The 14,181-nt window shown below is 41.4% G+C and overlaps 1 long non-coding RNA gene across 3 annotated transcripts in view; it reads right to left on the bottom strand.

The window, feature by feature from the left end:
* Positions 1 to 2,739: 2,739 nt before the first annotated feature.
* The window catches only part of LOC131516276 (uncharacterized), a 15,348-nt gene continuing 3,906 nt past the window's right edge, over positions 2,740 to 14,181 (bottom strand). For all 3 annotated transcript variants that reach the window (XR_009263964.1, XR_009263962.1, XR_009263963.1), the window contains 2 exons: positions 13,590 to 13,723; positions 2,740 to 5,936 (listed from right to left, as the gene is read on the bottom strand). This is a non-coding gene — a long non-coding RNA (uncharacterized LOC131516276). The remainder of the gene's footprint in view (positions 5,937 to 13,589; positions 13,724 to 14,181) is intronic.

The following is a 14,181-nucleotide window of genomic DNA, read 5'->3' as shown; positions in this document are numbered from 1 at the left end:
GGTCATGGAAAATACAGAGGTGATGGCCCTAAACAGGCTTAAGTTCAAATCTGGGCTTTTTAAAACAACCTCTGATCCAGATTCAGTGAACGTATTTTTAAAGCATTTCAGTACAATCCTTGGTACATAATAGGTGGTCAATAAATAGTAATTACTATTATGTTCAAAAAATGACTGTTTTAGTCACTACTTTTTTTTCTAAATTGGGTGAGGAAGTCTGGGCTCCCCAAATTCTTCAGTGATAATGGTTTCAAACAGTGATCTTTCCCGGGCTCTTTAGAAGATGCTCCCCACAAAAGTTTTATTCTGTTGCTTTGTTGTGTTTTGTTTTGTTTTTTGGATATTAGGTTAGTGTGTGGGAGGCCTAAAAGCACATAGTCTGGTAATTTTCTAGAGAAAAACATTCCAACTGTGGATCCTGTTTTAAAGTGCTGCTCTCAGATTTAAAAGAAGAAATGAAATTGTTTTCTACATAACCCATTAATGGCTATTCCAATTATATTCATGTTGCTGTCACCTAGCGGAGAGTTTAGTGGGTAGAAAACAAAGAAAAAGCGTCCTTGGCCGCACCATTTTTCCAGAGTGCACTGCTGCCATCTGGTGGTGAAATATAGCGTCTGCCATTAGTCCATGAAAATGTATTTTACCAAAGGCGTTTTGCAGGTGAAAGCCCAAGTACGCTGCTGTGATTAGCAACAGTGTGATCAGGTGGCCAATAGCTCCTACCTTCCCTCTCAAAACCGCTAATTTTGATTTCCTCTCATCTTGCAAGAAAAGAGACATGACTGCCCTAGAGTCAGACTGATTCCTGAAGACTAGAGGAGGGATCCTCGGCATAAACTCGTGGCTCTACCACACAAGTTATGCTAAAGTCAAAAGTAGAGGTATTCTTAGAGATTGCCTCCTTCCCGACCTCAAATTGGTTAAGAATTTGGGAATATTAAATTATTTACCACTATTTCAGGTAAGGCATGGTCTGAATTGCTTCCTTTTTAGCTCTCTGTAAATATTTTTAAAAATATGTTTTAATTCCTCTCTTCCCTCTACCTATCGTGTAGTACCAGCTTTGAAATTCTCCCCTCGTGTCATTGAAGAGGTAATTTTATCAGATATGAAAAATAATTTTAAAACTGGCGTCAGATAGGGCCGATAAATATCAAGCTCTCTGGATTTCTACTTACTCACAGAGTCTAACGGACCGTGCTTCGTAGAGGAAAGATAACTTTTCTGGTTCCTTCCAAAAACTCACTTAGTCCAGGCTCTTGCCCAACTTGAGGTGAGAATATTCAACTGAAGTGAGCAATTTCTGAAACGGAACACAGCTCCTTGCCAGAGCGGTTGTTCTGCCGTTATTTTATGAACTATGACTCATGTACCTGATCGCATTTCCGTCTTTGTGCAGACTGCTGGAAAAACTCCCGAGCAAACTGGGCTCTCTCTTCTTAGGAAGTGCGCTGGGCTTCCTCATGTGCTGTCCTCATTCAAGGCTCCATCTCATAATCCGTCCTTTGCCTCATCTTCCCCTCTGCCTCAAGTAGATGGCATCTCACAGGGCTCTTACTATTTCTCCACACCGTAGGCTTACTGAACAGATAGACGAGGTAGAAAATTCTGTGTGTGTTGTTTTTATGTGCTTCCATGTGTATAGAAAAAACAAAGACGAAAGGCTCTCTTTCAAAAGGAAAATTTGAAATTAAAAGTATATTTTAAATAAGGAAATTCATGTTTTTGGTATAAAAAGTTCCCTGAAGAGGTTTCTCTGGCCGGAAGAAATGAGGTTCGAGGCTCACACAGTTTTATTCATACTATGCTTACTGTTTTCAAGTTCCTGACAAAAAGAAGAAAGTAAGCATTTGTGTTAGGCTAATTAAATTTGTTAGGTTTTTTTTTCTTCCAGGTTATGAAATAAATTACCTCACATTTGAATTCATGTCCAAGTGGTCCAGGTTGGTGAAACGTTGTTTAGATAATTACCTAAATAATAAAATGATTGTTGTGCTAGATTCCAAATTTTATCAGTCAGTATAAGTGAAATGGTAGTTCATGAAACTTTCTAAACATCTATTTTTTAAAAGGCTAAACCATTTAGAATCAACACTTCATCGTTAAGAGAATAATGTCACTGAGAATAATGTCACTGTATTTCCTGCCACTGTTTTATTTTTTTAATACGATGATCATAAGCCTTTTTCATGAATTCTAAACTTAGTTTTTTAATGGTGTTCTTTTTATTTTTTTTCTCAAGTTTTCATTTGAATTCTAAGTTAGTTAACCTATAAGGTAATATTGGTTTCAGAAGTAGAAACCAGTGATTCATCACTTATATACAACCGCCAATGCTCATCACAAGTGCCCTTCTTAATGCCCATCCCCCATCTAGCCCATCCCCACCCACCTCCCTCCATCAATCCTCAGTTTGTTCTCTATCATTAAGAGTCTGCTTTGTGGTTTGTGGCCACCTCTTCCTCCTCCTCCTCCTCCCCTTCTTCTTCTTCTTCTTCTTCTTTTGTTTATTATCAACACATAAATGTACAACTTTAGAGCCATTTTTGAGCTATTCAGAAAGATTCTCAGTGGATACCCATGGACAGCTTCCCTGTAAGCCCATACCTACCACACACACACCTCAACCTGTCCGTTTGACCTGCATTTGAGCTGTCTCGGGCCAGTATCAACACAACAGACATGGTCATTCTTTCTGTATTTGATAGTCTCAAAACCCTTCCACTTCCACAACTCAACTACAGTCTTGTGGGAGAAGTGTCAAACCTGCGTTTTATAAGAGACGAGATTGAGGTGCAGAGCCGTCGGAAGACCTGTCAGAATAAAAACCGGAGTGAGAGCCTCCATGATCTAAACGTATTCTGGTGTTCTTTCCACCCTCATTTTCATCTTCTCATTACCGGCATGAGAGTTTGGTAGATTCCAGATGTTGACAGAAACAGGAGCAGTTTCTCTCTTCTCCCCTCCAAGCTCAGCGTATTCTTTTTCACCTCCAGTCTCCAAGAGCGAATACAGAAAATGCATGATGTAAGTAAGGGCAAACACAGTTGCGCCCGCTGTGCCAGTAAAGGCGAATGCCCTAAGGTCATGCCAGTTTGCCCATTTAAGTTCATGTGGCTTCTCTGTAAGATAAGAAGTGCTGACAGCCAAGAGTCTGCTTGGAATTCTCTCTTTCTCTCTCTCTCTCTGCCCCTCACACTCATGCTTTCTCTCTCTCTCTCAAATAAAGTTAATCAATCAATCAATAAAAAAATAAATGAAATAGAAGCCAACCCTAGACCTCTTGATTAAGAATATTCATGGGCTAATTATCCTTTCTTAGTAAGTAATGTTGGTAGAATGTCTTTCCTCTATCACAGTGTTCCAGAGCACAAGACCTGATTTCTCCAGCGTTGCCTTGGATCATGTCAGCCCCAGGAAGCCCCAGCTCCTCTAGGGTCTGGACAGGAGGAGCCTGGTTCCATAGGCATTGGTATCAAACCCACTTGGAGGCGATTATAACCTCCTGCAAGCTTTTAGTTTCACCTCAGCCTCAGAGGCATTCCTGGAATGAATCTCTCAAATGCCCACTCTCCAATCCCGCCAGGTGAGGCACCGAGGCACAATGTGGCAACATCACCTTTTAAATTTTACACTCACCAAACACTCTTTGAATTGTTAACCATAGCAAGAGAGGGGTGGAGAGGGAGTAGAAAGGGGCAGGGGAGGCAGAATTAAAGGACGGCTCTTATTTCCCTGTAACTTGGCGTTAAATTCTCACCACCAGATGGCAGGTGTGCACCAGGATGGGAAACTACTTCCTAAACGATTTGAGAGATGTCGTTCTTTGGTGTCAAAACAGGGAAATCCTGACAAATGAGCAGAGAACTTGCAGAGAACTGGAGTGATTAATTGTGCTGATGAAGCCCTAGCATGGGGAGCAGGGCCCTGCCGAGACTGTGGAGCATGCTGCGGTGCAGGAAGGTGACAGTAATTGAGGTCCCATACTGAGAAGTCTTCAGATGGAGCAGCTCAAGCTGCGCACCCAGAACTCATTAACCAAGTCCTCCATGCAGTCTCTGCTCAAATTGTGGCTCATGGTTGTCAAGAAATGCAGAATTCCAGGACAGCTCAATCCAAATCTTCTTGTTTAACAAGCTCCCCGACTGATTTCTTTCTCTCTTCAGGTTGAGAAAAGATCTTGAAGAGTGTGGGCTCCTTAGCAAACTCTTTCAAAGCTGGGGTTCAGGGATGAGGGGGCCCATAAAGATCCGGGGTTGTTTTGCGAATGTCAAAATACTCACTCCAGGCTCTCATGGATGCGCAGTCTACTTGGTAGCATTTCCCTCTGGAATGAAAAGGCAGATATGGAGATCTAAGTGCTCTCTTTGTCCAGGCTGTATCTCCCTGCCTTTATACTGTCCTTGGTAACACTAAACTCATGAGCAGTATAACCCTTAACATATTGAAAACCTGATCTTTATTTAATAATGACTTAGTTTAAAATGTTGTGCTGAGGGGTGCGTGGGTGGCTCAGTCTGACTACAGCTCAGGTGGGTCGTGATCTTGCGGTCCGTGAGTTCGAGCCCCACGTCGGGCTCTGTGCTGACAGCTCAGAGCCTGGAGCCTGCTTTGGATTCTGTGTCTCCCTCTCTCTCTGCCCCTCCCCTGCTTGCTGTCTCTCTGTCTCAAAAAGAAATAAACATTGGAAAAAAATGGTTGTACTGAAATTGGTACTGCATTTTAAATAGAATCTTAGAAATATGTTTTGTGCAGGAAGAAATACTGAGAAAGCCTGGGCCATGATGGGTAATACAATAGTGATTTCTTGTGTGTCAGCAAGATTTTTGTGTGAGTTAGAGGTTAGCATTCTTGCCACATATTGTCTTTAACACTGGTTTTTGGGATACAAAGTGAATCCATCTGATCCCAAATTTATGTCTCAAGTTTCAGTTCTACAGCCACCGACTTGAGTGAGGAGAAAAGGAGCTACTGATCTGCCTCCAGAAAATAGTGTTGGGGCAAATTCAATCAGCCATTGATCAGGAGTACTAAGTCAGTCTCATTCAGGTTTGTATTTTAACTCTGAATTTCCTGCACCCTTTTCTGGAGGGGATACAAGTCTGGGAAGGATAAGTCCATCCAGATAATCTTCTGCACACCCATGGCAGGGGGAGTGGCATTCTTTTGTTGGTGGCATCAGTGCTATGTGGTACTGGCTCCTATGGTGACACAATAGTCACCCATACAGTGTTCTGGGATTGCCAGCCATTGGCTGTCTTCCAAAGGTCCCCATGCCTCACTGTAATGTGCATCTCCTTCAGTCTGTGACTTTCTTTTGGTCAAGTGGCCTCTTGGGATGGTCATCAGCTCACTTTCCAAGTTCATTTTCACAGCTTCCCCTGGAGCCATGGGAACAGTATGGACCCCTTCGATGCTACTCCCATGCCACAGGGAACAGTGGGTAAAACATGACTCTTCTGTCGTCCACATGTGCCGTTTTTTTATTTTTACTCTTTCCCCAGAACTCCTTGAAGGGGGTACATCTCTGAGGTTTCTGTTCTTAAGCTACATCCAAGGAATGGCAAATTTGTTTCATCTCTCAGAAACCCCCTATTTTTCAAGGTACCCACTTAAATTACCTTCCTTTCCCTTCTTCACCCACCCTTGGGCATAAGTGAGAATCTCCATTCCTCTGTCCATCTAAAGCAACATTCCTTAGTCAGCTGTGTCCTCCTAGAGCTTGATTTTTTCTTTTTTTTTATCATTCCAAGGCAGGAAGGCAATTGGTGTGATCTGGTATACCCCTTTTGAGTCTGTCCTGTTTTGTGATAAGAGCAGCTTCTTTGAATGATGTGATTTAGATTCTGGTCCTTGCCCTCCGTGGAAGTCTCCTTCACGTTTGTCAATGCAGTCTGAGGTAGAAATCATTTGGGACGATGGCAGGAGATATGCTAGGGAAAGAGAAAGAGATCAGTTATCAGTATTTCACTAGTCCTTCCCATTTTGTCTTGCCACATATATGGGTACCCATGGAGAGTGAATCATGGCATCATCTTAACCCCCTTTATCTATTTCATTGCATTTCCTTTGAGAACCTATCCACAAGGAAATGATCAATGTTACCACTTTCATCTAGACTGTAAGGCATTTCTGGAATCTCCCCAGGGTGTTAGGAACCATTGTGGGAAACGCTGAGTAAAATGTATTTGACAAGAGTCAAAACTATAGCCATAGAGAAAAGATCAACTGTGGCCAAGGTTTGGGGAGATTTGAGTGCATGCTTACAAAAGGGCAGCCTGAAGGAGTTTTGGCAGTGATGGAATTGCTCTATATCCTAATTCTGCTGGTAAATACACAGATCTATGCATGTATTAAAACCTTAAAAACTATGCACCAAAATGTTAGTTTTATTGGACTCTATCATCTATCTATCTATCTATCTATCTATCTATCCATCCATCCATCCATCCATCCTTGAATGGTATATGAAAGCTTATTCTCAGAAAGTTCTACATCAAATAGTTTCTATAAGTAGGCTTAAATGAGCTGCCTTTTAAAACGTAGGTGAAGGAGTACCTGGGTGACTTAGTTAAGTGTCTGACTCTTGATTTCAGCTCAGGTCATGATCTCACACTTTGTGAGTTTGAGCCCCATGTCAGGCTCTGCACTGACAGCGTAGAGACTACTTGGCATTCTGTCTCTCTCTCTCTCTGCCCCTTACCCTCACTCTCTGTCTCTCAAAATCAATATAAATGAACTTAAAAAAAAGGAAAAGAAAAAGTAAGTGAAAGTTGGGATTATTTTAGAGTTCTGTGTTGTGTTTATGTCCTGAGATAGGCTGCAGATCTACCACCTGCAGATGAATTCCTAAAACAAATATTCCAGAGGATTTCCATAAATTCTTTATCACCAAAAACAATAGTACGATGTCCAGCCTATAGATTCATTAATCTTTTTACTAGTGTACCCATTTAATATTTGGGAACTCTTTCCATTTCATTCAGTATTTTAAAACAGTTTGGTTGTTCTCACTCTCTTACCCAAAATTATGCTCTAAAATTGCATCCCGTTGTATCTAGTATAGGTGTTTGTTGTGTCAAGAAAATCAAAGAATGTACCTGAAGGTGCATCAGCCTGTTTTACGCAAGGGGCTTCTTTTGTTAATATCTTGTATTTGCTGCAATCCCAGAAGTGTTGATCCAAGTACAGCAGGAGGTATTTGCTATGGCATAGACTCCCCTTGTTCAGCCAATAAGTAATTGAAAGCAATTACCAAGCAGGAATTAGTAATTCTATTACCTAAAAACCACCTTAGCAAGAAAGCCTAGGGACTTTTGTGGCACAGCTGTGGCCTTAGCAGTGGATTCAGCAGTAGTCGCTAGAGTTAAGGGGCACTGTTGTCACATGCCTTAACATGGACAGAAAGCAAATAGCGAAAAGGCAAAAGGAATAAAGGTTTCATACTGGAGATGAAGATCTTGATCTGTGAACTGTCTGCCTCAAGATCGTGTCTGCTTCTGGGGAGGAGCTTACCTAGTCAATTTTTTTTTTTTTTTGCCGGTTGTTTTGAGAAATAACTGACGTGCATCACTACATGGATTTAAGGTATACAGCATGGTGGTTTGATTTCCATATATGGCAAAACGATGACCACAATAAGTTCAGCTGACATCCATTTTCTTGTACAGAAATAATAGAAAAAAAGAAGCAAACATTCTCCTGGTGATAAGAAGTCATAGGATTTACTTTCTCACCAGGGTTCCTGTGTATCCCGTGGCCGTGCCAGCCACAGTCATCATGGCACCGCACACCACTAGCCCTCATTTACCTTACATAACTGGAAGTTTGTACCTTGTGACCACCTTCCCTTCTCCCAGACCCTCCACCTCTTGTAACTACAGGTCTGAATTTTTTTTTTTTTTTGGTAAGTTTTTTTTAAGGTTCCACATGGAAGCAAGATCAAACCATATTTGTCTTTCACTGTTGGGCTTATTTCACAATCCTACCAATAGTGCGTAAGGGTTCCCTTTTCTCCACATCCACGCCAGCATTCATTGTCTCTTAGTTTTTGTATGATGACAGATAGCAGAGAGAAAAAGCAAGTAGCGAAGAAGAAAAGGGAATAAAAGTTTTCATACTGGAAATGAAGATGGCGTGACATCTCATTCTGGTTTTAATTTGCCCTAATGACTAGTGATCTGGAGCATCTTCTCATGAACCTGTTGGCCTTTCATATATCTCCTGTGGAGATATAGCTCTTCAGGTCTTTTATACATTTTAATTAATTAATTTTAATTTTTAGAGAGAGAGAGCACGCTAGTAGGGGAGAGAGGCAGGGGAACAGAGGGAGAATCTCAAGCAAGCTCCACATTCAGCACAGAGGCCGATGGGTAGCAGCTGAACCCCACAACCTTGGGACCATGACCTGAACCGAAATCAAGAGTCAGATGCTCAACCGAAGGAGCCACCCAGTTGCCCGTATCTGTTTTTAATTGGGTTAGTGGTTTTTTTGCTGTTGAGTTGAATGAGCTCTTTATATATGTCTGATATTAATCTTTTATCAGATATATGCTTTGCATATATTTTTTCCCATTCTGCAGGTGGTCTTTTCACTTTGTTGATGGTTTCTTTTGTCCTGCAGAAGCTTTTTAGTTTGATTTACTTCCATGTGTTTATTTTTTATTGTAATTCTGTATTTTTTAAGTGTCACAGCCAAAAAAATCATTACCAAGACCCATGTCGATGAGCTTTATTCCTGTTTTCTTTCGGGAGTTCTATGGTTTTGTCTTGCATTTAAGTATTTAATCCATTTTGAGTTAATTCTGTGAGTGTAAGATATCAGTTCAGTTTTATTTTTTTGTATGTTAATATATAATTGCTTCAGCATCATTTATTGAAAAGGCTCTCTTTGCCAAAGCCATAAGAGACTGTTAAAAACTGAGAACAAACTGAGGGTTGATGGAGGGTAGGAGGGGGGGGAGGGTGGGTGATGGGTATTGAGGAGGGCACCTTTTGGGATGAGCACTGGGTGTTGTATGGAAACCAATTTGACAGTAAATTTCATATATTAAATAAATAAATAAATAAATAAATAAATAAACATTAAGAAAGAAAGAAAGAAAGAAAGAAAGAAAGAAAGAAAGAAAGAAAGAAAGAAAGAAAGAAAGAAAAGGCTCTCTTTTCTTCATTGAGTATTCTTGGCTCCCCGTCAGATATTAGTTGACCATATATTCATGGGTTTATTTCTGGGCTCTCAATTCCATTTGCCTGTTTTTGTGCCAGTACCATACTGTTTTGATAGCTATAGCTATATAGGATAGCTTGAAATCAAGAAGTGGGATGCTTTGTTCTCCTTTCTCAGGATTTATTTGCCTATTTGAGGTCTTTCGTGGTTCCACGATTGTGTTTTCTATTTCCGTTAAAATATCATTGGAATTTTGATAGGGATTGCAATGAATCTATAGATGGCTTTATCTTAACAATATTCATTCTTCCAGTCTGTGATCGCGAGATACCTTTCCACTTAGGTATCTCAGACTTCCAGTCTGTGTATCGCGAGATACCTTTCCTGCAGCTTTACTGAATCCATTGATTAGATCTAACAGTTTTTTTGTTAAATCTTTAGGACTTTCCATCTATGAAATCATGTCATCTGCACATATCAACAATTTTACTTCTGCCTTTCCATTCTGTTGAATGGAAGTGGTGAGAGTGGGTGCCCTTGTCTTGTTCCTGATCTTAGAGGAAAATATTTCAACCCTTCATCATTGAGTACAATTTTAGCTATGGGCTTGTCATATATGGCCTTTATTATGTTGAGATGTGTTTCTTTTCTGCCTAATTTGTTGAGTTTTTATCATGAATGGATGTTGAAATCTGTCGAATGCTTTTTCTGTGTCTATTGAGACGATTGTATGATTTCTTTCTTTCTTTCGATGAGTGTGATGTATCACATTAATTTGCATATGTTGATGAGTGAGACCATGGGCTGTGCTCTCTGTTCAAGTGCCACTGTACACAGGACTGTTGAATGGGCTACGTAGCTCCAGTGTGCTTTGGTCAGGTTCTCTGTCAGACAGGCTGAAGGCTGTATTTAGCAATGAGGGAGCAGGGCTACACATTTGATCCCCTGTGCAGGTGCAGCACGAGAAGCAGCTTTAAAGCTCTTAAAGCTCTTTGCTCCCTTAACTTGTGCTGACCCACCAACCCACATCCCAAATTCTCTGACCAAACAGGACCACTGGCTTTGTTTTGCCAACTATCAGCTCTGCACACCTGCCTCATAGCCTGAGTGCCACTGGAGTTGGTTTTCCAATACAAGTTGTGTCCCCAGCCTTTATGGTCACATGGAGCCCGAAGACTCTGCACAGCAGTTGGGGCTATGTCTCAGCTCCTTTGCCTGGGAGGGAGTGGGGGGGGCGCGGAGGAGCTACTACAAGCTACCCTCCATTTCCCCAATAGGCTCTGCAGCTGGGACGGGCTGAGAGCTACCCTCAGTCTTGGCTACCATTGAACCGCCCTGCCCGTGTGTAGCCCGCGAATGCTCTGTGCTGGTAGTTGTGCTCTCGGCACATCAGCTCGGCCCCCTTGCCTCTCTGCTCCACTGCCGGTAAGTCACACTGCTTCCAGGAGTCATTGCCAGCCCTTCTGGTCAGATAGGCCTGGAAGACATTCTCCAAGTGGCTGGGTCTTTGATTTAGCTCTTTGCCTGGGCATAGGCAAACCAGGTTGTAGAGGTGACAAAATTCATTTGAGGAACTAAATCAGATATGTACCCCCACTGAGTTCCCCGGTCAGAACGCACCCCTGACTTGGTTCTGCAGATGAGCAAAAACCACTAGTTAAGATTTCTACTCAAGCACAGCAGACATGAACTCAGTTTGCCAAGGTCCTTGTGCCGGTTGTTGCAAGCCCCTCTCACCTTCTTCATCACAGTCACATTCCTAGTGGCTGGGCGCCACAGACCTCCCTGAGTCCATAATGGTGTGAGATCAGAGTAAGAGCTCCTGCCAAGTGATCCACAATGCTGGGGGTGGGGCAGCTTGACGTCCCCCCAGGTTCTCTTTTTCCGCTGGAGGAAGTGGAGGCTAAGGAGACCTCTCCAGGTGGTGCTGTCCTGGTGCAGTGGAGGGGCAATGCAGTCAGCCTGTAGCTGCCTCTCTTACACTTCTAATGCAGACTTGCCTTGGTGTCTGTGGTGCGGGGTAGGGGCTTCATCCTTACCTCCGTGTTCTAGGATTCTCTCAGTGGTGTCTTGTTCTTGCACAGTTGTTAGTTGTTCTTCTTGTGAGGGGGAGTGATGTTAGGAAGAATCTATGTTGCCATCTTGCTGACATCACTCCCTCTCTGGTCAATTTTACTTTTAGATCTCTAGGTGGCATGTAGTTCCAAGAGGCTGGTGGAGTCCTTTTTCACTGAGAGGTGTGGACTGAAAGTTCAGGCCCCTTGAATTTGGCTGCTGTCTGGGTACTGTGGAGAACCTGGCATGATCCCTTCCACGTAGGTTCAAGACTGGACTTTAGGGGCACCTGGGTGGCTCAGTCGGTTGAGCATCTGATTTCGGCTCAGGTCATGATCTCACAGTTTGTGAGTTCGAGCCCCACGTCAGGTTCCATGCTGACAGCTCGGAGCCTAGAGCCCGCTTCGGATTCTGTGTCTCCATCTCTCTCTGCCCCTCCCCAGCTTGTGCTCTCTCTGTCTCTCAAAAATGAATAAATGTTAAAAAAAAATTTTTTTAAGACTGGGCTTTATTCTTAGTGATTCCAAATCAGAAGTGTGGGAGAAAATTGAAAACATTTAGAAAGTTGTAGCCTGATATTTGAGGAAATTAGAAGAGTTCAGGATCCAGTTTGGTTTAGGGGTATATAACAAAACTTCAAAGACAATGAAGAAGACTAAAATCTAATATTCACAAAGTTATGTTATCGTTTTCTACTCAAACATAGCTTTTTACTCTATAATAGCCCTCATTTCTATCAAAGATATTGAGAGCAGGACTAATTTGTTTGCAAAATAAGTCTAATCTCAACTTGGCCTGGTTATTTACATAAGTACAGAAAGAGTAGTGATTGACCATATAGGCTCTTATAAAATTTGCTTTGCAAAATCTATTAATAAAGAATCTTAGTTCAGTCTTATAAAGCCTCTCTAGGTTAAAAGGCCCACTCAAGGACCACCATCTGACTTCACCTGGAATACTTGTATACATTTGGGGTTTAATCCTCTTTTGTTGTTGTTGTTGTTTTGTTTTGTTTTGTTTTTCAGTTTTATTTTTTATTTTTTATATTAAATATAATTTATTGTCAAATTGGTTTCCACACAACACCCACTGTTCATCCCAACAGGTTCCCTCCTCAATTCCCATCACCCATTTTCCCCTCCCTCCCATCCCCCATCAGCCCTCAGTTCATTCTCAGTTTTTAAGAGTCTCTTATGGTTTGCCTCCTTCCCTCTCTGTAACTTTTTTTCCCCTTCCCCTCCCCCATGGTCTTCTGTTAAGTTTCTCAGGATCCACATAAGAGTGAAAACATATGGTATCTATCTTTCTCTGTATGACTTATTTCACTTAGCATCACACTCTCCAGTTCCATCCACGTTGCTACAAAAGGCCATATTTCATTCTTTCTCATTGCCACGTAGTATTCCATTGTGTATATAAACCACAATTTCTTTATCCATTCATCAGTTGATGGACATTTAGGCTCTTCCTATAATTTGGCTATTGTTGAGAGTGCTGCTATCAACATTGGGGTACAAGTGCCCCTATGCATCAGTACTCCTGTATCCCTTGGATAAATTCCTAGCAGTGCTATTGCTGGGTCATAGGGTAGGTCTATTTTTAATTTTCTGAGGAACCTCCACACTGCTTTCCAGAGCGGCTGCACCAATTTGCATTCCCACCAACAGTGCAAGAGGGTTCCCGTTTCTCCACATCCTCTCCAGCATCTATAGTCTCCTGATTTCTTCATTTTGGCCACTCTGACTGGCGTGAGGCGGTATCTGAGTGTGGTTTTGATTTGTATTTGCCTGATGAGTGACGTTGAGCATCTTTTCATGTGTCTGTTGGCCATGTTAAATCCTCTTTTTTTGAGGTCTCCACAATATCCTGAGGTTCCCAGGACTGCCAGGAAGTAACCTTCCTTACTCACCTGGTAAAGCTTCAAGGTATCCTGTCAGCAGGATATCAGGCCAGTTTTTTCAAGGGCATTTTATTGTCTCCATAAAGTCAACATTAGTTCCTTCAGTCTATCTGGTTATATCTGATTTTATGCTTATTCTCAAAAATGATAGTCTAGTCAAAGCCATGTTTCTAGTTGTGTCCTATTATAAGGAGATCGGATTCCTATTGAACCTGTGCAAATAATTATATTGCTATGAAATTAAGAATGCTCAATAAGTTTCTGAATTATGGGGGGATTATATAGGGAGAAAAAATAAATGTTTCCATTCTTTTGACAAAGGTATATTTACAACATTAAGTCATAGGTAATTAAGAAAAAAGAGAAGAAACTTCCCTTAAATCTAGAAAATCAAAACAATAAGGAATGCTTCACAGAAAAAGTTGTAAAAGTAATCATAATTATCCTCATCATTTCATTCAAAACCTTTTTATTCTCATTTTGTTGAATCCAGTTTTTCCATTAGTTCTGGAAATTCTTCTCCCATTCAGTTCCATGATCTTCAAGTTATCAGAAATCTGTATTCCAGAGTTGTTCTCAAAGTCTTTTCCATGAATCTCCTGAAGATGAAGCATTTTTGCAAAAGTTTCAGGGTAAATAGCTACAAATGACAAAAGGACTTTTTAAAAAATGGCCATGATTAGGAGCATCTGAGTGACTTAGTCGGTTAAGTGTCTGACTCTTGGTTTCAGCTCAGGTCATGATCTCGCGTTCGTGAGAGGTGCTTGAGATTCTCTCTGTCCCTTTCTCTCTGCCCCTCCCTGGTTCTCTCTCTCTCTCTCTCTCTCCATGCATGCCACGTTTAAAGCTGAGAGTTCATTTGATAAGGAAATGCAGTTATTTCCATGGCATACAATAATTTAGAATAATAATTGGACAGTGAGAGTACTAACAAATTTTTAGAAACTTCACACAACTTCTGGAATACCTATATCAGTAACATATAGCCATACACATGTGCCCTAATAAGGTTTGTTATCACTTCTTGCTTGATAATGCTTCCCATGGCATTTAACAT

The sequence above is a fragment of the Neofelis nebulosa genome, chromosome 1, assembly GCF_028018385.1.
Source record: "Neofelis nebulosa isolate mNeoNeb1 chromosome 1, mNeoNeb1.pri, whole genome shotgun sequence".
NCBI classification, from domain to species: domain Eukaryota; kingdom Metazoa; phylum Chordata; class Mammalia; order Carnivora; family Felidae; genus Neofelis; species Neofelis nebulosa.
The sequence above is the reverse complement of the archived record's forward strand: the minus strand, read 5'-3'. Positions and strand labels throughout refer to the sequence as shown.